The following is a 24,325-nucleotide window of genomic DNA, read 5'->3' as shown; positions in this document are numbered from 1 at the left end:
GGACAAGCCTGCATGGTATGTGACTATGTTATTTATGTATATCTTATATATTTTATATATTTATATAGACTGATATTTTCCCGAGAAAAACTTACTTTTCCAAAATATCACGAGATTTCCCCTTGCCGACATTTCCCGAGAATGAGATCCGAGACTATATTTGTAAGCGCGAAAAGTGATTGGTGTGTCAACGACTCTCCATCTAAATCCCACCAAAACCAGACGGGCTTTTACCATCTGAAAGTTCCCAATCAAACAGTACCAAAGAGAAAATAATTTAATATAAACGAACCAATTGTATTGATTAATCTCTAAGAAGAGCGTCACCAGATCAACATGATCATAACGAACAGGAACGGTACCGAGTACCGACCACTATTGAAACTAAACCTGCCAGAGCTAGCTAGACACCATTAGGGACAAAACGTTATCACGTAGTCTGAGGCAGTGCATGTGCATGTGCATGCGCATGTGCTTGATGCATCGTCCTAGGCATAACTGTAAGCCCCGGGGCATGCATTCTTGAACATGACCGAGTATTTCATCGGCGGGTACGTCACTGGAGACGAGTGATCACCGGTGCATCAATATTCCGGCGAGTTGAAGGCCGAGCATGTGCTCTTGCACGCCACGACCTCTCCTCTTTCACCTACTTGCAGCTCTGTCGGGCAAGTATTGAGCAGGTCTGCTATGCACACAGCATATAGGTCTGCCATGCACACAGCATATTGGCAGTCGCCAGAGCCGCCAACGGCCTGGATGCCCATCCCGACATTGTACCCATCCACCAGGCTCACGTCGTAGAAGTCCTTCGCATCGCCGATCATGAATTTTGCCAATGTGATCAGTGGAGTGCCCCCACTGTTAATGATCATGCATACATTTTACATGTTTATTCATCTTATTCTATGCATGATCCAGTGTAAAATCGCATTAAAAACTTGTCTTTATCGTAGTTTTCGAGAAATTGCTTTGAAACCCAATTTTCAGAAAAAAAAATCATATTTTTCGATTCGGCCCTGTGTTTTTCTGTATTTTTATTAGATAGAATTTTTCAAATTCATAATTTAGTTAGATTAGGACTTACTTTATTACTTTGAATTAATTTTAGAAAATACCCTTTTGAAAAATACATTTTTAAGAGAAAACATATTTTGGAAATTGAAAAATATTTTAGACTCCTTTTGAAAACTTTGTTTTTAACCTAATTAGGCTTATAAATAGTAGTTTTGAGGGCTGAAAAAAAGTTTTTTCCAGCAGCCCTCTTGCCTCTCTTGCCTCTTGCCTTCATATTTTCTTCTTCATTTTTCTTCTTCATTCTTGGCCGATTTTTTTTCTCTTTTTATTCTTCCTTCTTCCTATTCTTATTTTTTATTTCATCGATCTTCTAAACCCCATCTTCTTCGGCTTTTCTTACCTTCTTTGTTGGGTGTATGCAGCTGGGATCAATCATCTTCTCTTCTCAACCCTTCTATCGGAGGGGATCTGCAACGGTTTGCTTCTTTCTCTCTTGTCTCTGTAGTTTAGATTCCTAGCGAACATTGTTTTGATTTTTTGCATACTCATTGTATACAGTATAATCTGATTTCTATTTGTTCTGTTTTCACAGCTTAGGTTAATTCATATGCATCATAAAATCTAATTTCATTGATTCATACTTTTTTACTCCATTTCTATTTGATTGTTTTAAGAAGCATCGCTTAAAAATCTATTTTTTTTTTATAGCCGATCCATAGAGTGTGTTTTATTGTTCGGTAGTGTTTATATTATTTGCTATTATAGTTCAAGTACAGTGTGATAATATGCAGCGATTCAGTCCAGAACACCACCAACATGCTAGCGTGAAAAAGTTGCTTAAAAATCTTCTTTTACATACAGCATCATTCACGCTACACAGCGTGAAGACGCTGTGTGTAATCACGAGTCGCTGTTCACCACATAGTACGTAATTCAATTGAGTGTATGCAGCTGATATTTTTTTAGTAAGGAGGTTAGATACATAGTTTATAGTTTATCATGTGTTGACTTAAGTAGGTTAGGGTTAGCATAACGTTCGGTCACCTATCAGTAGTGAAATTACATTGTTTAATTCTTTTTAGCTAACTTTTAGATTTTATTAATTAGCCATTAAGTCTGTAGGTGTTTAACATCTTTTAAATATTAGTGGGCTGTCAATTAACATGCTTTAATTCATATATTGTTTAGTCCCTAGTAGTTAATGCCTTAATTGTTTAAAGCGTGTTGTTTATAGCAGACGTTGGTTTATTTTATTTCATTAGTAGTTCATTAGTCATTTACTTTATTAGTTGTTTACTTCAGACGGTCTCTCAATTGACAAGTATTTATTGCATTAAGTGTTTAGTTCATTAGGTTGTTCATTCCATAATTGTTTATGTCATTAGCTGTTTCACATTAGTTGGTTTATTTGATCCGGTTCATATAGTTTGGTAGAATTTATTGATTAATTTAAATCTGCATCTTAGTTGTTTAGAGTTAGTATAAGTTTATTTTTGATTTGTTATCAGTAGATTTAGTTAGTTTGTTGTTCACTTGTTTCATGTTTGTTAGGTACTTTTTCTAATTCGTCTTTTAGTAGTTTGTTACTAGTTAGTTTGAATCTTTGTTTTGATTGATTTTTAATGAATTAACTCTTAGATTTTGTTTAGTTTTGTTCTTTTTTCTGCTGTTTGTTTTATTTTTGTGTTTTTCTGGAAAACATTCAGACGTGCGATAAAGCCCTTTTTTTGTCCTCGAAGGTTCCCTCAGAAGTACCTTAAGAAAATCAAAAGTTCAAGAAAACAAGCATTACTTAAAGAGGGAAGGATAAAGGGAAGCAAATCAATTCAAAGAAAGGAACTATAGAAGACTCAAGCACTGCAAATTTTTTTTCTTTCTTTTAGATTAGGATTTTAATTCTTTTATTTATTAATTGGGTCTGTAATAAAACCATTTATATTTATTTGTTTAAGCTCTCTGCGTAGGACATTACTTTTTTATTTAATTAATTTTTTTCTTTTTTGTCAATAAAGAGTAGTTAGACTTTGTGTTGAATACGAAGTATTTTTCGTTTCTTGAGTTTGACCTGGACTCTGCCACTCGTGCGAGTCAGTTTTTATATTTTTGGTGTCTGACTTTCACACTTGTTTTCATTAAAAATATTGTTTTAAAAATTGTTTTACAAAACTCACACTAGTTAGCACATGCTAAGTTGTCAGTCTCCAGTGGTGCAATTGCCATTTCCAGAAGCATAAAAGTTGCACCCGGTCTGAGCCTAGGACTTATTTGTTAGCATATGCTAGGCATCGAAGGCGCAATGGACTGACTGGTCTGTAACACGAATCCGCCATTGCCTAGGACGTCGTTGTGGGATAATGTTCCCGACCAAATAGTATACGGGCATTTGTTTAACAGTGTAATAAGCACAGTCCCAGATGCATTGCTTGCTGCAAAGAAAAAAATCACAAAAAAGAAAGCATGAACCAAACAGGAAAAAAGAATTGAGCCATACTAAAAGAGAATTCACCAACTTATTTTGGTCAATAATTCTCACCTAATGAGAGTGTGAGGAAGGCCACCATCATTGCAAGAGTCGCCATTGAAGCCCTCTCTCTCTCACACACATTCTATCTATATCTATCTCTATCTCTATCTCTATCTCTAGTGCTGTATTTATGGACGTATTTAGTGAGTTTGTTTTTATTTAATTTATTTGGAAATATCTGTTTTCTTTGCATGGCCATTGCGGATCGGTTGGCCCCGTGATCGTGCACGCGAGCTTGACGGACCATGACGTCCCAATTGTCATCTCAGCAGTCAATGTGGCACAATGGATGACATGAATTCTAGCAAAACTGATGACAGTTGTTAGAACGACGTCATTAGATAAGTGGGCTTGATCGAGATAACCTGGTCAACAAGTGGCGTAGTTGACTACATCATTGGTTCTGGTTAAGGCTCACTTGACTGAGACCGACTCATGACCACTTCTTGTAAAAAAGCAGAAGCTTGACCATCTCTATTCAACCGAATTGAGGACAGGGAGCGTTTGATTGCGCGGACCGTGGTGTCCGTCATTCATGCAATGCATGGGGCCTGCATGCCCAACCAAATATGGGATGCGCAGATGGGCTGGACACCTTTGAAAAAATGCCCCTCCGAAAGGCTTTTTCGTGCACGGGGGAGTTTCGCCCTCCCCCCCCCCTGAAATACAGGAACACTTTTGAAAAAAAATTGATTGGTCTTGGGTTCTTGTCTAGGCTTGTCCGTGGACATGACATGGTGTTGTTGTCTAACTCTGTCCGCAAATCAAATGCCCCACTTAGCTAGGCCCAATCAGCGAGGTTTGCTGGGTCCGAAAGCTTTGATATTTTAGTTGGTATAGTTTGAACTGCTTGGTAAAATTGAAAAAGGAGTTGGTGACCTAAAGCAACTTTGGCGAAGTTAACTTGACCCTTTGACCAGGGTTGCACACAGTGTAAGTTAAGATCAAAGGATGGAAAGAACACTGGATCCGGAATTTAGATTGGGTCACTGTCAAAGGAAATGACTATTTTGTCCATAGGAAACAGTCGGTTTAGCCAGGAACTGACAGGAGGTCAGACCTAGGCTAGATCGGATTGATTTGCATGTTGAACCCATTATAATTATGTAGAAGAAGATTTGAATCAGGACTTGGATCTGAGATGGCATGAGAATCAGATCCATGTTTAAGTCCAGGCTTCACTTGGTGGAGCTGAACCCAAGAAAATGAGTTGGATCATGTTGGGGTTGTACTGTGTAATGTGACTTTTATAGGAAAACAATACTCTGCGGTTCAGGTTCGTCCGAACATGGATCAAGCCCTGTGTGCATGAACTAAGTCTATTGGATCAAGTCAAACTTATTGGTGTGGATATCAGAAAGTTGGATCTATGGTGCAAACCCGATGAGATGGCAACCCTGCCACACAACAAATTAATTAAATATCGTGTAGTCAAGTGGACCACGTTTCAGATAATTTCTGCCTCCAAAAAGTTTAAACGTTTACGTTTTAAAAAACATGACAAAAAACCCATAGACCCATCGAAAAAAAGAATTTAGATCAAGAATATTGCTAGGGCTTCCCCTTGAGGAAAACGCCCTCCAAAAATAGGCGTATGCCGTTTTTAAGTGGCGAGCACACGGTATTTTTTAGTAAAAGGCGAAAGAATAGTTCGCTCTGTGCTCATCACGCGGCTAAGTGATTTTAAACGATTGCATCCCACCCCTTTATATACAAGAGACTTGGCCACCAACATCTCTCGCTGATCGATATGGGACCAACACATTCATTTGATTTTCATTTGTTGAAACCACCCAACAAAACAGAACAGACTACAACGTTCCCTCGTATGCGGTTTCAACTCCTCCAGTCCTACCATCTCTGTTGCTCGTCTAAGCCGCGTCACATTGGTCTCAGGAACAGAGCCTCTATCGTTGAGCTCGGTTTGGCCCTGAAACTGAGCTTCTATGGTTCGGGTCATGCTCCACTTTCTAGGTTTACTCCTAAAACTGGGACAGCCCAGTCTTTAGTTTTACATGTTCGAGGTCTGCTTGTTTGGGCATCGTGAGCAGCCCAAGGGTTTGATGCCTTACATAGGGGCGCAAGTAGGTCCGGCACTCAAGGTGTAAATAGGTCCGAACAGGAACTAGGCCAACTTCATGAACAGGTTTACCTTCACCTGGACCCGGAACTGGATCCTACTGGAACATACTGCCTTAATTAGATCCTTGTACCGATCCAGCATGATCTGAAAATACGGTTGGCCAAGACGAATATCAAGACCGATTATTTATTGGACCATATCCAAAAATCAAGGGGTGGATTGGAGTTCAGCTGTTGTCAATTTATTTTAATTGGATCTAAATACATCTGGAACCGATCCAGCTTGATTTTCGTCCAGTGTGGGTATGGCTGAAAATTGTGGACCCATATGGGTTTTAGCGGGTTGGGATGCAAATGGGCCAGGTCGTAATTAAGTAGACCCATTTTTTAACTGGGTATAAAAATTAGACCTGTATGCGTTAATCGGTTCAAGTACAAAGCAGGCTAGTCGTCCCAAGATCGAGTATTGTAGATCGGTAGGGGTTAATGTATTCAAGTATAGACTGGTTAGGGTATAAATGGGTTGTGTTTGTCACGAGCTCATTCTTAATTTAGTTGGATGCTCCTTTAACAAGATAATGCATTCTCTTAAAAAAACAAGATTATACATTAAAAAGCCTTATTATATTTATGAACACTTGTAATTCGTAAAGCATATTAAAGATCACTATTATAAAATTATGCAAAAAATTGAAGACAAAAAGAATATTACTGAAAACTAACCAAATTATCGATTTAAATGAAAATTTTCCATTTAAAAAAAAGAAAATATGTAAATATTGGTTTATATTTAGAAAGAATCAAAATCAATAATTGAATGCAATTACTTTTTGTTTTTTTGCTTTTTAGAGCTAGTAATCCAGTTATCATAAAGGAAGCCAATTGGATTAGTGCTATGATATTTCTATGAATCCTTATTATGATTAAAGTTATCATAAATGTTGTGCATTGGGTTCGGGTTACAGAATGTCCAGGACTGGATTTGGATTTGGATTTGGATCAAGTACATACCTGGTTTCAGTTTAAGTCATTTGGGGGTATAGATTGCTTTGAACTGTTTGCACCAGGCAATAAAACGGTCAGGTCAAAACATGTTTGCTTCTATACCTTTCACAATAACTTTGTAAACAGAATTTTACTTGTCCAGTACTGGGTTGTCAGAAATGAAACAGGTTTGGGTTGAGGTACAGATTGTATAAAGTAATTTCTGTCTGTGTATAAAATGGGCATAAGTGCATATCGGATTTGGGTTTTGCTTGGTTAGGGTATAGATTGTGTATAACTGTTTGCACCAGGTATCAAAAACGGGGGTCAGGTGCAAACAGATTTGGTTTTATATCCTTCACCATAACTTTGTAAACAGTTTTTTTACCTAATATGCACACGGTAATGATGCATGTAACATGGCTTAATGAAAATTACCATAAAATGTTTCATTTTTATTCTTGAAAGGCAAGCTGGGTGGTTAGGCAGACCACTACCAGTTATACAATTATACCATTGGGTTTTGAACCTGCAACGTCCCAACACAAGGTGAGGTGCACTAGTTGCTCCTACCAGACAAGCGGAGCCTGTTGGTATAAATGTTTCAAGTGTTGCTGAACATGATCCTTGGAATTCTTTGGTGGACATCGTGTCACCCCATCCTAGCTTGACCAAGCCTTGTTATGGCTTGACAGGCCTGACCCGGTCTCAGCCTCGCAAAAGACAACCAGACTCTTGTAGGGTTTGAGCTGGGCACAGGACTTATTGGGCTGAGGCGGATCTTGCCGATTGCCGAGCCCTTTCAGTCCAAGTAGTGAATGGGTCAGGTTTGGTTGGACCTCCAGCCTGAATTTCTTATACAGATCATGCAACAAGATCCAATCTATGGATCAGATTCATTCTTATCAGATCAGACTTTGTGTATTTTAGACTTTTAGTCAATATTTTCAGCAAGTGTGTTGAACAAGTTGTTCCACCAAGTTTCAAATTTTATTTTCACATCGAAGTCCTTAAGAGTTGAAACCATCACAGGATCATATATCACAATCCTAAAAGACAGATATACCAATCCAACACATCTTAAAAGTTTTTATAGAATAAATTGTGGAGATCTGATCCACGACCCAGCATGAATCCAACCGGTTTTCACGTCTTCCATTACTGAAAATGAAACCCCACAATCGATAAACTAATAAAATTTTATCATTAGAGATTGGTACGGGAGCGCCAGGCCCGTGCAGTAGTGCAACGCAAGGGCGACGCTCGAAGGGCCCAGTAGCAAGCTAATGTGGTGGCACCTTCCCCCAAAAGAAATTAATTTAATATCGTGTGGTCACATGGACCACATATCAGATATTAAACTGATAAGAACAGATACTACACTTGATCTTAGCCAAAAGGCCGAGAAAGGTATGAATTGAGCATTCCTCTCAACCTCACTTTATACACCCTTCACCCCCTCTCACTCTGCTCTCTTCATCGATATGGGACTAAAATCGAAGTCTCATATTCTACCACCGAGCACAAACACCCACCCATGGTTTTCCTCTCTTGGGCAAGCATTCCTCATCATCAAAAAACATGATGTATGCAATTCAAGTTAAATGCAAAGATCAGATGATGGTCATATTGTAGATCCATTTAGCTTGCCAGATGGAGCTGCATTTGATATGTTTTTTTTTCTTTTGGGCTCATTTTTAGGTGTTGCATCATTTTCATGAGGTTAGAGGTGCGGATGGATTGCATTCGGTCGGACATCCGACCCAAATCTAATGTAGTTTTCTAGAACATATCTTCAAATAAAAACTCGGTTTGACAGGCAGCTTAGGTTCAAATCTCCATGGGTGTCACCCCCCTGTGGAAGCCAAAGCTTGGCGACTCTTTGAGTAGGGGTAAACACTCAGAATTTTACACTGACAGGACAGTGACCGAAAGTACAACAGGCTGACCCAGCGCAACTAGATCTCTGCGCCTGGGGTGGTTTCTCTGAGTTAAAAAAAAACTGAACGTTCAGTCGGTTTGGGTTCAGATTTAAGTGGTACCATTGGGTTGAACCACCTGGATTTGAATCGATGTTTTATTTGACGACCATTCAACTCTTAGATTGAATATTACCCATGTTATAGGTTTTTACGTAATTGCTTGTTTCCATCAATTTTTCAATACAAGATCCGGTGTCACCATATAAAATCAGGTTTACCCATAGTGACAAATATTCGTAATATTTCAAAAATATAGCAGAGAAAGTAGCCATAATTTGGTAGCCATTTTAAATGGTCAAAATATCACACAATACTTTCAAAATATCATGATATTATCACATAGCAAAATATCATGATTTTGTTGTGATATTTACGGCAAATTAACGGGGAAAGACTGTAGTTACATAATTTGTTGTGATGTCGACAAGCACTGCGTTGACACGATGGTGCTCTCACCCTCATCGCCGTCGACAGCATTCCCAAATAACCCGACTCGATGACAGCACCTCATGGTGCGACAGGGTTCGGACACGATGGGGCTCTCACCCTCTCTGGCGCCCCCTTCCAGGTGACTTGGGTCCAATCCGTCGTTGAAGACGCTTTTATAGACTACAATTCGGAAGGTGAAGCCTACCAATTCTCAAGTTGGGCTATTCCCAGTTCGCCCGTCATTACTAGGGGAATCCTTGTACTTTTCTTTCGCTTATTGATTTGCTTAAACTCAGTGGGTGGTCTCACCTAATCTGGGGTTGCTAAGCTGAGACGAGAAATCGCCTTTAGAGTTCCAACAAACTTTTGACGCTTCATGTGAGCTGCGGCAATCCACCGCACATAAAGTGCACGGCTATCGTAATCCACTGTTTGCCTCATTGCATTATGTTGTGAGCCAATATTTCAACCGACGGCACACCCATGAAAAAGGCACCGCAGGCCAATCACTACAACAAAGCAGTAGATTAGCGACGACCACATTCCGTCGATAATCCGTCGCTAACAGGCGTAGCGACGGATTAGCGACGACGAGGCGACGGTATGCTTACGTCGCGAATTTTTCGACGCTAACTGGCGACGGATTTATTTTGTCGTCAGGTCCGTCGCTAATTGCGACGGACTAACGAGCGTTGTATTCTGTCGTCAATCCGCCAGTATTAAACGGCGACCACGGCTTGGCGACGGATTTACGTCCGTCGCTATGTCTTCGCTAGATTTATATGAATAGCGACGGATGGTTCCGTCGCTAATCCATCGTAAACATGAAAAAAAATTAAAATAATTTATTTGAAAATTAAATACTAAGAACGGTACAATTTATATTTCTTGTACAATTTATATTTCCTGTAAATAAAAAACAGACCACACAAAAAATTTCATATAAAAGAATCTACAACAATTAATCGTTCCACCTTAAAATTAACAAGTTTAATTATTTACAATTCAACAATTACAATTAGGAAACATAAAAAAATAGAACTTCTTCAACACAGTTCTCTAATAATCGCCAAGATTTTGTGTGTCTTCTTGTTCATTGCCTTTATCTGTCCATTCAGCTCCGCTACGCTGATTATCGCTAGCAGCCTACACAAGAAAAGAACAGTAAGTATTGATAAACAAAATATAATGAAATAAATTACACATTATATGTGATTCTATCATGTGCTCATGTGTGTTCTAAGGCAATAAAAAAACTCTATATGTGATTCTATCATGCTCATATGTGCTCTAAGGCAGGCAAAAAGTTATATATGTGATTCTATCATGCTCATATGTGTGCTAAGGCAGTCAAAAAATTGAATATGTGATTATAGCATGTTCATATGTGTTCTAAGGCAGCTAGAAAAACTCTATATGTGATTCTACCATGCTCAGATGTGCTTTAAGGCAGGCAAAAAACTATATATGTGATTCGATCATGCTCGTATGTGTGCTAAGGCAGTCAAAAAATTGAATATGTGATTATAGCATGCTCATATGTGCTCTAAGGCAGGCAAAGCAAAAAAAATTATATGTGATTCTATCATAAATGATATATGTTCTAAGGCAGTAAAAAAACTCTATATGTGATTTGTGCATGCTCATATGTGTTTTAAGGTAGTCAAAAAACTAAATATGTGATTATAACATGCTCATATGTGTTCTTAGGCAGTCAAAAAACTGAATATGTGATTATAGCATGCTCATATGTGCTCTAAGGCAGGCAAAAAAACTTTATATGTGATTATAGCATGCTCATATGTGCTCTAAGGCAATAAAAAAACTCTATATGTGATTCTATCATGCTCATATGTGTGCTAAGGCAGTCAAAAAACTGAATATGTGATTATAGCATGCTCATATGTGTTCTTAGGCAGTCAAAAAACTGAATATGTGATTATAGCATACTCATATGTGTTCTAAGGCAGTCAAAAAAACTTTATATGTGATTCTATCATGCTCATATGTGTTCTTAGGCAGTCAAAAAACTGAATATGTGATTATAGCATGCTCATATGTGCTCTAAGACAGGCACAAAAATTTATATGCGATTATAGCATGCTCATATATGCTCTAAGGCAATAAAAAAACTTTATATGTTATTATAGCATGCTCATATGTGCTTTAAGGCAGGCAAAAAACTCTATATGTGATTCTATCATGCTCATATGTGCTCTAAGGCAGGCAAAAAGTTATATATGTGATTCGATTATGCTCATATGTGTTCTAAGGCAGACAAAAAACTGAATATGTGATTATACCTAAGAGGGACCTGGAATCGAAGATCCCCTGTTCAGAACAAGATTGTTGATCTCATTTCGGAGAAAGGGGGCGACGGTGTCATGGAAGTAGTTATTCAGTGATTCCGTAACGATCTGGTGTACATCATCACCGGAAAGAATAGTCTGCTGCTTGGAGCTTATGTCGGCGCAAGAAGTCGGTGAGCCATAACTGGAAGAAGCAATAACTGGTGAAGTGTCCATATTACTCCCAAACCCGAACACGCGACCTTTTTGGGGTTCACCTGCTGTAGTCACCAATGTTGTAGGATCAAGTGATGGATGTTGAGTAGCGTCATCGCCATAACGCTCTACCATCTGTTGCTCATATGCCTTCTACAAAATAATGTTTAAAGTATTCATTAATAATTAATGATAACATTATGATAACTTGCATATATATTGCAATGATTATTAATAGAATGAATACATACCGTTGTCGTTCTCGCCTTCTTTGATACGAAGACTCCCGTGGTGTTCCATTTATGTGTTTCAACAAACACATCCTTATATGGTACACTGCTTCCTTTTTCTGCTTCCTGCGAAGTTAAATGACAAAAGATTTAGTACACAAGTTTGCAACAATACTTATAAAATTAATATTATATATTGATGAGTTACCATTTTCTTCAGGTGGCTCCCAAATGTCTTAGATCCACTTGTGTGTAGATGGGCTTCGGGCATCTTCGATCGATTTTGTGCAGCCTTCGCAGAGTGATTTCTAAATGCATCTCCCACCCACTTATCGCACATTTCATCTCAGTAATCTCTCCTGATAGTAATAAGGCCATGGCTCTTCCACAATAATGGATCATCTACTACGCCAGATTGCTTTTTTGTTGCAGTCTTCATAGTGTGCAGCATGTCTGCAAATCGATTGGCAGCCACCTTCTGTCACACCTTCCTTGCATCATTTTCTTCCACCGTAGTTGTGAAGCGATTCGAAGCCTACAAATATTTTTAGAAAGTTAATAGACATTACTTAAATAAATTAAATATGAAACACATTAACTATGAGGAATAACTGTATATCGTGAATGAGGACCACAATCTGTCTAACACCTCCTTTGGGTACTCTTTCCATTGAGCAACCGGTCCTGGTAGATGTTGAAGAAGTGAATTCATAATCTCTCGTACTACTTCTTGTGGCTCAAACCTCGTGTTGTACATGAATTGTTACACAGTAAATATCAATATAAAATATTTATAAGATATGCAATAATTGAAAAAAAATACTTACGGTCGATTATCGATATACACTATTCGAATGAGTCTTCTTGTGCCAGACTGAGAAGACTCTGCTTCCTGTGTTGGCTCCTGACTTGTGTGATCAACTGGTGTAGGTGGGTCGTCTATAAGCGAAACATCATCTGTAAAAAAATACGTTAGAAGTTCTCAAAATGCGCATTTGAACTAATCAAGCATCCAATTAGTTAATCAATATACCCGTGCAGTTCTTACATCACTAGGACTCATAGCAGAACCCAGTTCTGTTCCTACGACATCAAATATCAAATTTATATATGGATTATCGTGCTCCACATTCACCCGTGCATCAAAATTGTTTCTAAATTCTTCTCCATGAAACATCCAGTTTTGATAATCACTCACAAAACCCTTCTTGTATAGGTGATGTATAACGCCATGAGGTTCTACAAATCGATTATTCTTACAAATCTTGCAGGGACACCTAATCCGACTTGTGGGATCCACTGTATTGACACTTGCCGTTGCAAATTCAATAAAACTGTCAACACCATCCATATATTTATGTGATAACTCATTGTCCACTATCCTACGGTACATCCATTCACGGTTTGCAGTCATTTTGTCGTATGATGTTACGAATAGTATCCTAACTAGTTAAAAGAGAACCATCAGAATGCTATGATGAAGAAAATATCAAATTTATCATGCAATATATGATGTCATACAATCACAAGAATTATGATGCATGCATTGATAACTTAATATTTTCATGTGCAAACAATTCATGACACGATACATTCATTTGAAACATGCTTTCATTATATAATTTCACACGAAAGACATAATCAAATTGAAAGTAACTACATGCAAGCATGGATACAATCATATCAAACATTGCAATACATCGAAATCATTCATATCAAACAAATGTCAAACATGTACCTGCAGCAAACACACTTCAATATCCTGCTAACTACTACCATGCTTAGCATGGAATTCGTACTCCAAAAATAAGAATACTTATATTCTCATACATTAAAATCATGCTCAGCATGATCTCCGAACTCCAACAAAACAGTCCTAGATATCAACAACTAAGTGAGTGTGTGAATAATAAAGTGTTACATCCAATAAATTAAATAACATGTGATGCGCTTGCATCACTTACTCACCACGGGTATTTACCCGATTTGCATTGTTTTTGTCACTTACTTATCACGGGTGGCGGGGCACAAGCGAGTTTCGTTGAGAAATCTGCAAAAAACACTGTGTTAAAATGAAGTCACAACTGCCGAAAAAAAACCTGAGGCAGATGCAGTTTCACAGAACGCAGGGGGCGACCTCTTTGCCGAAAACGCAGGGGGGCGACCCCCTGCCTGCCGAAAACGCAAAGGGGGCGACTCCCTGCTGGAAACGCAGGGGGCGACCCCCTACCGGAAATGCAGGGGGGCAACCCCCTGCCTGCCGGAAATGTAGGGGGGCCGACCCCCTACGCCGTGCTGCCGGAAACGCAGGGGGGCGATGCGACCCCCTGTTGCCGGAAACGCAGGGGGTCGACCCCCTGCCGGAAATGCAGGGGGAGCAACCCCCTACGCCCTGCTGCTGGAAACGCAAGGGGTCGACCCTCTATCGAAAATGCAGGGGGGCGAACCTTTGCTGCCGAAAACGCAGGGCGGTCGACCCCCTGCCTGCCGGAAACGCAGGGGGTCGACCCCTTGACAAAAACGCAGAGGGGTGACCCCCTACTTGCCGGAAACGCAAGGGGGGCGACCCCTTGCCTGCCAAAAATGCAGGGGGGCGACCCCCTGCTGCCGGAAACGCAGAGAGGCGACCCCCTTCCAGAAACGCGGGGGGGTCAACCCCCTGCCGACGGAAGCGCTTACCTGCGCATCACCGGGCGGTGGCGGGAGGCTGACAAGGAGAGGCGGCTGGCGAGCGGTGGACGATGGGGGCCGGAGAGAGGCCGACGGGCGGCGGAAGGGAGAGGGCGACGGGCGGGAGCAGTTGAAGAGACAGCGAAACAGGAAAAGAAAAAGAGGGATGGGATTAGGGATTTACGTGACATTTAGCGACGGCTTAGTGACGGAATAATTCTGTCGCTAAGCCGTCGTAAATCAAAATATCAAAATAGCGACGGAATCTATTCTGTCGCTGAATCTGTCGCTATTTAGCGACAAAACCTTACATCGCAAACTCTATCGCTAATTAGCGACGGTGTTTGAGACGGATTCAGTTTCGTCACTATTTTCGTAAAGATTATTGATTGTAGCGACGGATTTATTTCGCTCGTTAAGCCGTCGCTTGTTAGCGACGGAATTATTCTGTCGCTAAATGTCATCGCTAATTCCATATTTTCTTGTGGTGAATCCTTCATTTATACATTTGTGCTTTGTAGGTACGTAGCTGAGTTAATTACATGATGCTTAATGTTAAGCATCGCATGCGGCTAAAAATGTCATGCAAAAAGAAATAAAAAAAATACAAAGGCAAAAGTATGCAAATCAGCTAAATATTCGTGGTGAGTAAGTGATGCAGGCGCATCACAGGTTATTTAATTTCTTGGATGCAACACTTTTTTGTTCACACACTCACTTAGTTATGGATATGTACTAAATATCTTTCAAATCAAGTTCGAAATTCACTTGGAACACAATTTTGAAATACATTCTAAGTATAAAATGATTTTCAAAAGCATACATATCTTTAAATTCAAAAATCATAGCACAAGCATGATTCTCTGTGCATTTTAGGACTTAAAGTAATTTCTTAGGCAAATTCGAATAAGTTAAAGGCATAAATTCGGTCCTTGGTTCAATTACCTCTGGTAAAGGTGCCAGAAATGGTTGAACCTCGTACTATTGAGCGAGTCTCGTCTCTCAGTTTTCTCGCATTTTTAAAAATGGATGCGAGTTATTTTTAAAAATCTTTTTCAAAAAGGTCAAGTGGACCATATATGTGTGTGCATGCGTGAATGATAGAATTTAGCTAAAAGTATGCAAATTGGTTTGAGAAAAGACTTATTTGAGTATATATCCCTAAAAATGAACGCTTTAACTTGATAGCTCGACTATAATGATAAGTGAGCAAGAATAGCACTCAAAAGGAGACATTCTGCACGATTTTGTTGCATCCCTACCAATAGGGAAAGCAGGTCCCGCCTCGCCTCGTTTGGACCGGGGATGGAGGGCATGAAACGGGGATGGAGGCGAGGATGAAGGTTAAACTTCATCCCCGTGCGGGGATGGACCGACACTTTCCCCCACCCCGCCCTGCCCCACCCCGCCTCATATTACTAAAAGACCCTGAATAAAAAAATAAACCCTAACCTTATGTTCTATCCGTCCAAGCCGTCGCATCTTTCCCTTCCCCATCTGCATTCTCACCCTTGCCTCTTTCCTTGGATTTCTCGCTTGAGCCGGGCCGTCGCCGACGCCATCTCTCCCTCCTTCCTTCTTCCCTCATTCCATCTATGTCGCCGCCCTGTGCCGCTGCTGTGAGCCTCGTCTAAGGTTAGCATTTGAGCTTGTGGAGCATTACCCACATCAAAGATTGCTCGTGGTTTGATTTTATAGTTTAGGTTTTGGTTTGGTTTATCGTGTAGAAAGACAGAGTTCATAATGTTACAATACTGAATCATTAACACCGTTTCGTTTTTCTATGATATCTTATGTTTACCAGGCAATATTGATCTTTGGTTAAGATTTTTCTTTCTTTGTTGCAAATACATAGTATTGAATATTTTCCCCTGAAGCGACAATAAGTAGTCGTTCATCTCGAACAATATATGTTGGAAATCTGCCAGGTGATATACGAGGATGGGAAATTGAAGATCTTTTCCACAAGGTTCTCTTTATTCACTTGTATTTCTTTTAATGATTGACAAGTTGAATACATTTTTGCTTTGATTTCCTGTCCACTGATAAATTAGTGCAATTAGTGCTTATTTGTAATGTTTGAAATGGATTATGCATTGTTTTATGCTGATATTTGGTTTCTTCCATCACATATGATGTTCCATTGAGAAGAGGACGAATAATATTTGGTTTCATTTTCAAGAAAACAGGGATGGGGATGGGACGGTACAGGACAGAACGGGATGGGATGGGATGGGACGGGGCGGGGGCGGGGGCGGGGCGGGGACGAGGGGGGGGTGGGGATTAGTATTTTGAGACAGGGCGGGGGTGGAGACCTTGTCCCCCGCCCCGCCCCGGTCCACTGCCATCCCTACCTACCGATCCACAAGATTAAATTTTTACACAAAATTTGGTATTTTCGTTTGGTATGGATGACTCTCTTTGTTTGGATATGAAAGATAGGAGGTGATAACCGATTTGTAATATGTTGGGTCATGGATTGGATCTTCATTCTAGATCCGATGACACCTTGGAAGTTGTTGGATTTGTGTGAATTTTCCTATTGTGTTATTGAATCATAAGATGGTTTTAATTCGAAGACTTTGATGGGAAAAGAATTGGAAACTGGGTCGGACTTGTTCCTGAAACATCCATAGTCCAACTGAAAATATTGACTCAAACTCACAGTCTGTGTTAACTAATACGAGAAGAAAAAGCCCTTTTGAGAGATGTAATGTTTCTCATATTTTTTCATCAACAAGCAGCCTTTAAATAGGCAAATACACAACGTGAATGTAGCATGAAACTAGGCACTACTCCGTGTAGCATAAGACTCGGCACTATTGCAAAACAAACTCCTAAATACTAGGTACCAGACTCCCACTAGAAATCAAACTCTTATAGACTAGCTAGGTAAACATAAACAAAAGACTCTAAATATTAGGACGTGCATTTTATTACTCTACCCAACAATCCCTCCCTTAAACTGATGTTAAACAAACTTTCAGTTTAAGACTTACTAGCAGTGAGATGCCCTCCCTTAACCAGGGCCTTCTAAAGTGCATACACCAAGCAACTTCCTTAGTTTCACAAACGCCGCCTCCTTGAGAGACATGGTGAATATATCAACAACTTGGTCTTCACTTCTACAATAGATGAGATCAATTACAACATCCTTTGTGTGGTCTCTTAAGAAATGAAACTTCACGTAAATATGCTTGCTTCTTCCATGTAGAACTGGATTCTTGGAGAGTTTGATTGTAGAGTTGTCGCAGAAAATTGCAATAGCACCTTGACTCTTGAACTTAAGCTCTTCAAGAATTTTCTTCAACCATATAGCTTGACAAACACATGAAGTTGTAGCTACAAATTCAGCTTCAGTGGTTGATAAAGTGACGATTGGTTGCTTCTTTGATGACCATGAAACAGCCCCTGAACCCAACATAAAAACATACCCTGAAGTGCTTCTTCTATCATCTTGATCTCCAGCAAAATCACTATCAGTAAACCCTATCAAGTTTGATCTTTCTCCCTTCTTGTAAAACAATCCAAAATCCATAGTACCTTGCAAGTATCAAAAGATTCTCTTGGCAGCTAGAAGATGTGACTCAGTAGGATTCTCCATGTACCTACTAATGAGACTCACAGAATATATTATGTCTGGCCTTGTTTTTGTCAAATACATTAAGCTGCCAACAATTTGCTTGTAAAGAGTGCTATTAACCTTTTTTTCCTCCATGATCTTTAGTTAACTTCAGACCAAACTCAGTTGGTGTGTTCACAAAATTGCAATTCATCTAAAACCTGTCTAAAATCCCTTGCACATATTTCTTTTGAGAAATATAAATTCCAGCAACAGATTGCACTACTTCAAAACCAAGACAATAATGCATCTTTTCAAAATCAGACATTTCAAATTCAACCATCATAGACTCCTTAAATTTATCAAACATGGCACCATCATTTTCAGTATATATCAAATCATTGACATATAAGCAAGCAATGACACTACAAGAAAAATGCTAATTAGCGACGGAAATTTGCGACGGAAAAAATTTGTCGCAAATTTACGACGGATCAGCGAGCGAAAACTATTTGTCGCTAACATTTGAAATTTTTGCAAAATTAGCGACGGAAATATATCTGTCGTTAAATCCGTCGCTAATTAGCGACGGATTAGCGACAACGTTTTTTTGTCGCCAAAACACTACAAAAAATGATAATTAGCGAGGGAATTTTTCCGTCCCTAACCCGTCGCTAATTAGCGACGGATTAGGGACAGAAAAATTCCCTCGCTAATTTCGTCGCTAATTTTCGATTTAAACTCATTTCGCCTGAGGCGCGAAAATTTCCCTCCCCTCCCCGTTCGAAAATTTTCTTCCCTCTGTTTTTTCCTCCTCCCGTTCGATTTAAACCATCCCCACCTTCCTCTGACGATGCGCAACAACTTCTCACACCACGAAGGTCGACCTTCTCAGGCACCTCTCGCACCACGCGCAGCTTCTGCAGCCGCTCTGCAGCGATCCCTCCGTCCTCGTCTCATCGTCCAGCCCGACGGCACCTCTCGCACCACGCGCAACCTCTGCAGCGATCCCTTTGTCCCCGTCTCGTTGTCCAGCCCGACGGTACCTCCATCCTCCATTCTCAGGCACCTCTCGGTGGAGACTGCTCGGGCACCAATGGCACCTCCATCCTCCGCGTCGTCGTCCAGCCCGACGCCTCCTGCAAGTTCTCCCCTGTGAACCCTGGCTACGCCGCCTGCCTTGACCGCTCCTCCCGGCGGTGCCCCTCGGCAGTCTCCACTGCCTGTTCCGCCTCTCCCTCGCCGGATCCTGTCTCCACTACGACCCTCGCCGGATCCTGTCTCCCTCGCCGGATCCTGTCTCCAGTCGTGACTGGCTCGCTGCTGAAGAGCGTCCCGACGCCGGTTCTGTACAAAAAAAATTGCTCCCTGCCGGAGAACGCGCCGGCAGCGAGCAATTTTTTTTAAATTTTTTTTTAAAATTTAACGACGGATTATCGACGGATATTATCCATCGCTAATTTAAAATAGCGAATGACTAGCGATGGATCATATACGTCGCTAATCCGTCGCAAATTAGCGACGGAATTAGCGGCGGATAAGTTGTGGCACTACTTAGCGTCGAAAAATTCGTGATGAAAGTTATCCGTCGCTAATCCAACGCTAATCCGTCGCTAAACTGTTTAGCGACGGATTAGTGTCGGATTAGCGACGGATTTAGGTTGTCGCTAATCCACAGGTTTCTTGTAGTGTGAGCATTTTCCCTTCACCCTCCAATTTTATGAAAAGTGTATGTTCATAAGGACATTTTTGAAATCCTTCCTTCAAAAAATAAGCTTCTATATGACTATACCAAGCTCGTGGAGCTTGTTTTAATCCATATAGAGCATTTTCTAACTTATACACTTTATGCTCATTTCCAAGTTTCACATAGCCAGGAGGTTGATCAATGAATCCCTCTTCTCTCAAATCTCCATGGAGGAATGTCGATTTTACGTCCAGCTGAAAAATAGGCCACGAGTTCTGAGCTGCCAATGCAATCACCAATCTGATTGTGTCATGCCTTGCAACAGGAGCAAAGACTTCTTTGTAATCAACACTGAACTCTTGTTTATAGCCCTTAGCCACCAAGCGTGCCTTGTACTTGTCAACTTCACCATTCTTCTTCAGCTTGGTCTTGTAAACCCACTTTACACCAACTATTTTTTGGCCTTTGGGAAGATCAGATAACTCCCATGTATCATTTTTTTTATGGCTGCAATTTCTGCATCCATAGCCTTCTGCCATTTTGATTCTTTGACAGCACTTTCGAAAATTGTAGGATCATATTATGAAAATAGAGCAAAGTGAGCGACCGGATCATCAAATTGATCAATTCCAATTACCTCATATCTGACATCCATGCGGGTCTTTTTCTAGCATGTTGAGGTCATTCCTCTTCTTCTGCATTTGCTAGAATTGGTTGTCGTTCATTATCCACCAGTTGTTGCCTTCCATCTTCATTCTCTCCATCAAAATCAGCCTGAATTTGTTGTCTAACACCAGCATTATTCCATGGCCAGAACTTTTCTTCATCAAAAACAATATCTCGACTGATAATGATTTTCTTGGTGCTAGGATTGTATAGCTTATAAGCTTTTGATTGGTCACTAACACCAAGAAAAATGCATTTTTCTCCCTTATCGTCTAGCTTTCTCCTCTTCTCGTCTAGAATATAGGCATATACAATACACCCAAAAAGTCTGAAGTGATCCACCGCTGGTCTTTGACTGCTCCATGCTTCCTCTGGTGTCATATTTTGAACAACAAGAGTGAGACTTCTGTTCAAAATATGAATACTCCAATTTACTGCTTCAGGACAAAAGTTTTTTAGAACTCCACTTCTTGACAAAAGGCTTCACACCATATTCATAATAGTGCGATTTTTCCTCTCGCAAACTCCATTTTGCTGGGGTGTATAAGTTGCAGTAAGTTGCCTCCTAATTCCATGGGTCTCAGAGAAATTTTCAAATTCATGTGAGTTATATTCTCTGCCACGATCCGTGCGAAGAACTTTTATAAGTTGTCCATCATCTTTATCAACAAGTGCTTTATAGTTTTTAAAGGCTAGAAAGGCTTCAGATTTTTCTTGTAAAACATAGATCCATATCTTTCTGCTATAATCATCAATGAAAGTAATTACATATCTTTTACCTCCATTAGAACATGGTGCAATCGGCCCGCAAATGTCGGAATGAACAAGCTCCAATGCCTTCTTCACTGTCCATGATTTTCCTTGCGGAAATGGATTATGGTGTTGTTTACTAACAACACATTCTTCACAAACTTCAAAGGGAGTTGTGATTTAAGGAAGACCAATCACCATATCTTTCTGCTATCAAGCCTTTAGTCCACTAAAGTTTAGATGACCTTAGCGAAAATACCATAGCCATGCTACGTCCCTCAATTTTGCTGAAAAGCATGAATCAACGGTGTTGTTGATATACAATGGAAACATTCAGTTGGTTGTCATGTTGACTTGTGCCACCAAGCCCAATTTTTCATCATCGATTCTGCATACTCCATTTTTGATAGAGATTTCATATCCTTTTTCTTGAAGCTGACCAACACTTAGCAAATTTGTTCTCATATATATCTGGAACAAAAAGAACATTATAAATAGTTTTGATAGAATTTTTGTTGGTTTGAATTGCTACCTTTCCTTTTTCCATAACAGAGACTTTAGAATCATCACCAAACTTCACAACATCGCGAAAAGCTTCATCCAACTCAGAGAATGCAAACTTCTCTTCACACATATGGTTGCTGCATCCAGTGTCTAAGTACCACAAATTCTTGTGGGTTTCCTCTTTCTCATGACACACCATCAAAAGAGACACCTCTTTTTCTTTTTCTACAAAGTTAGTTTGTTCTCCACTTTGCCTATTCAAATTTGTTTGACATTCCGACTGATAATGACCATACTTATGACATTTGTAGCATTCAACATTGGACTAGTATGATGATCTTGGTTTGTAAGTTGTTGAGTGATGGCCTCCACGTCCTCTTCCTCTTCCTTGAAACTGATTCTCTGGACGCTGATAGTGGCGTTGTTGGTTTCCACGATCATAGTTTTCTCTGCCTCCTCTACTGCGACTTCTACCTCGTCCTCATCCTCTATCAACTCTACTTAGTGTAGAGTGATTTTCAGATGAGACCTTCAATGCATGTTCCTTTTTTTCTTGTTGGTTAATTTTTTGCTCATGAACCAACAAAGAACTTTGCAATTCATCAATTGAAAGTTCATCAACATCGTTAGATTCTTCTATAGAACAAACAACAAAATTAAATTTTGGTGTCATGGATTGAAGAATCTTTTCAACAATGGTGACATTCTCTAATTGTCACCATAGATCCACATTTTGTTGACGATTGCTATCGTTCTTGAAAAATAATCTGTCACCGACTCTTCTAATTTCATTCTAAGCATTTCAAACTCTGAACGAAGTGCTTGAAGCTACTGCCTCTTTGCCCTTGTTGTTTCTTGATACTTTTTCTTCATGGAATCCCAAATATGCTTGGAGGTATCCTTGCAAAAAATTGTTTCCAAGATCAAGCGATCTATAGCTTGGAAAAAATAATTCTTTGCCTTGAGATCTTTCAGCTTCAGCGCTTCAAGCTCCGTCTTCTGCGCATCTGTTAGCACAACCCATGTTGATGGTTTTGCTACTCCAAAAACACCAACCTGCCAGTACTCTTTAGACTGCAATAAATTTTCCATTAGCATGCTCCAATGATCGTAATGACCATCAAAGCGAGGAATGGTTGGTTGCACAAAAATTTTAGAAGCCATTATTCTCTTCTGTTGCTGCAAGAAGGAAAAGCAGGTGAAAAGTTGCTGCTATATCACTTTTCCCACTCGGTGGCTCTAATACCACTGTTAACTAATACGAGAAGAAAAACCCCCCTTGAGAGATGTAATGTTTCTCATATTTATTCATCAACAAACAACCTTTAAATAGGTAAGTGCACAACGTGAATGTAGCATGAAACAGACACTACTCCATGTAGCATGAGACTCGGCACTACTGCAAAACAAACTCCTAAATACTAGGTACCAAACTCCCACTAGAAAACAAACCTATAGACTAGGTAAACATAAACAAAAGACTCTAAATATTAGGACATGCGTTTTATTAATCTACCCAACAGTCCGATCAGATAAGACTGAATATGATCCATAGATTGGATCTGGCTTGTTACATGATATGTATAAGATGCCAAATTCAGGCTGGAGGTCTAATCAAACCGATTGAATATAGATTGGGTTGTGGATCGGATCTTCATTCTGGATCCCATGACACCTTGAAAGTTGTTGGATTTGTGTGAATTTTCCTATTGTGGTATTGAATCATAAGATGGTTTTAAATTGAAGACTTTGATGAGAAAAGAATTGAAAACTGGGTCGGAATTGTTCATGAAACATCCATAGTCCAACTAAAAATATTGACTCAAACTCACACATAGTCTGATCAGATAAGACTGAATATGATCTAGATTGGATCTAGCTTGTTACATGATATATATAAGATGCCAAATTCAGGCTGGAGGTCCAACCAAACCTGACCCATTCACTACTTGGACAGAAAGGGCTCGATGAGATCCACCATAGACCAATAAGTCCTTTCCCCAGCTCAAATCCAAGAAGAGTCGGGTTGTCTTTCGAGAGCGCGAGTCTAGGTTGGGCCTGTCAAGCCATAACAAGCATTGGTAAAGCTAGGCCAGGGTGACCCGGTGTCCACCAAAGAATTTCAAGCAAATATGTTCAGCCCGATAGTAGCCAAGTTCATCCTCCGTAATTCCCCCGTAAGTGCTTTAATTGGCAAATAGTGATTAATCAGCCAAAAAAAATCGACCATCCTCATCACATTCTTTAAAAAATCATGATTAATCACCACAAAAAAATTTGTCATTTACATTTTAAGAGTAAAATAATTAGAACTAAAATTATTATAAAAAAAGAGTTCGATAACACAAAACAACAATTTTGAGTCTAAACTCTGTCACGTAAGCTGACCTAAGTTTTGTTTAACTTTCTACCACTAGATGGTATTGAATGCCAAATAATACAAAGTTAATGACAAGAATTGAAGTTGAAAACCAGTCAATATGATCTAAGCTGGTCCAGAGTTTGATATGTCTATATGATCTAGGCAGAGATAGCATGGCTAGGTCTCTGATCCTGGGGGTGATTTCTCCACGTAAATAAAAAAAAAAAAATCTAGGCATGCGCCCTGTGTCGTATCAGTGGCTCCTCACCCCATATCGGATCATCAGATCTGAGATAGGAGGCTCTCAAAGACACCCAAGGGTTTTTAATTTGAAGAATCACATATATGGGTTTAGGTAGGACTTGCAAGTCA

The 24,325-nt window shown here is 39.8% G+C and overlaps 2 non-coding genes and 1 pseudogene across 2 annotated transcripts; all 3 read right to left on the bottom strand.

Moving 5' to 3' along the window:
• Nucleotides 1–413: 413 nt before the first annotated feature.
• On the bottom strand, nt 414–3,596 carry LOC149835186 (pathogenesis-related thaumatin-like protein 3.5; annotated as a pseudogene).
• A 1,501-nt stretch (nt 3,597–5,097) lies between these two features.
• Nucleotides 5,098–5,217, bottom strand: LOC149835185 (U5 spliceosomal RNA). Its single transcript, XR_016432932.1, has one exon. It is a non-coding gene; the product is annotated as a U5 spliceosomal RNA (small nuclear RNA).
• Nucleotides 5,218–7,824: 2,607 nt separating this feature from the next.
• On the bottom strand, nt 7,825–8,021 carry LOC149835184 (U2 spliceosomal RNA). The gene has a single exon (XR_016432846.1). It is a non-coding gene; the product is annotated as a U2 spliceosomal RNA (small nuclear RNA).
• Nucleotides 8,022–24,325: the final 16,304 nt, after the last annotated feature.

This window comes from Nuphar pumila, chromosome 6 (assembly GCF_984573655.1).
Source record: "Nuphar pumila chromosome 6, dmNupPumi1.hap1.1, whole genome shotgun sequence".
Lineage (NCBI taxonomy): Eukaryota > Viridiplantae > Streptophyta > Magnoliopsida > Nymphaeales > Nymphaeaceae > Nuphar > Nuphar pumila.
Note: the sequence above shows the minus strand (reverse complement) of the source record. Positions and strands in the feature narration are given on the sequence as shown.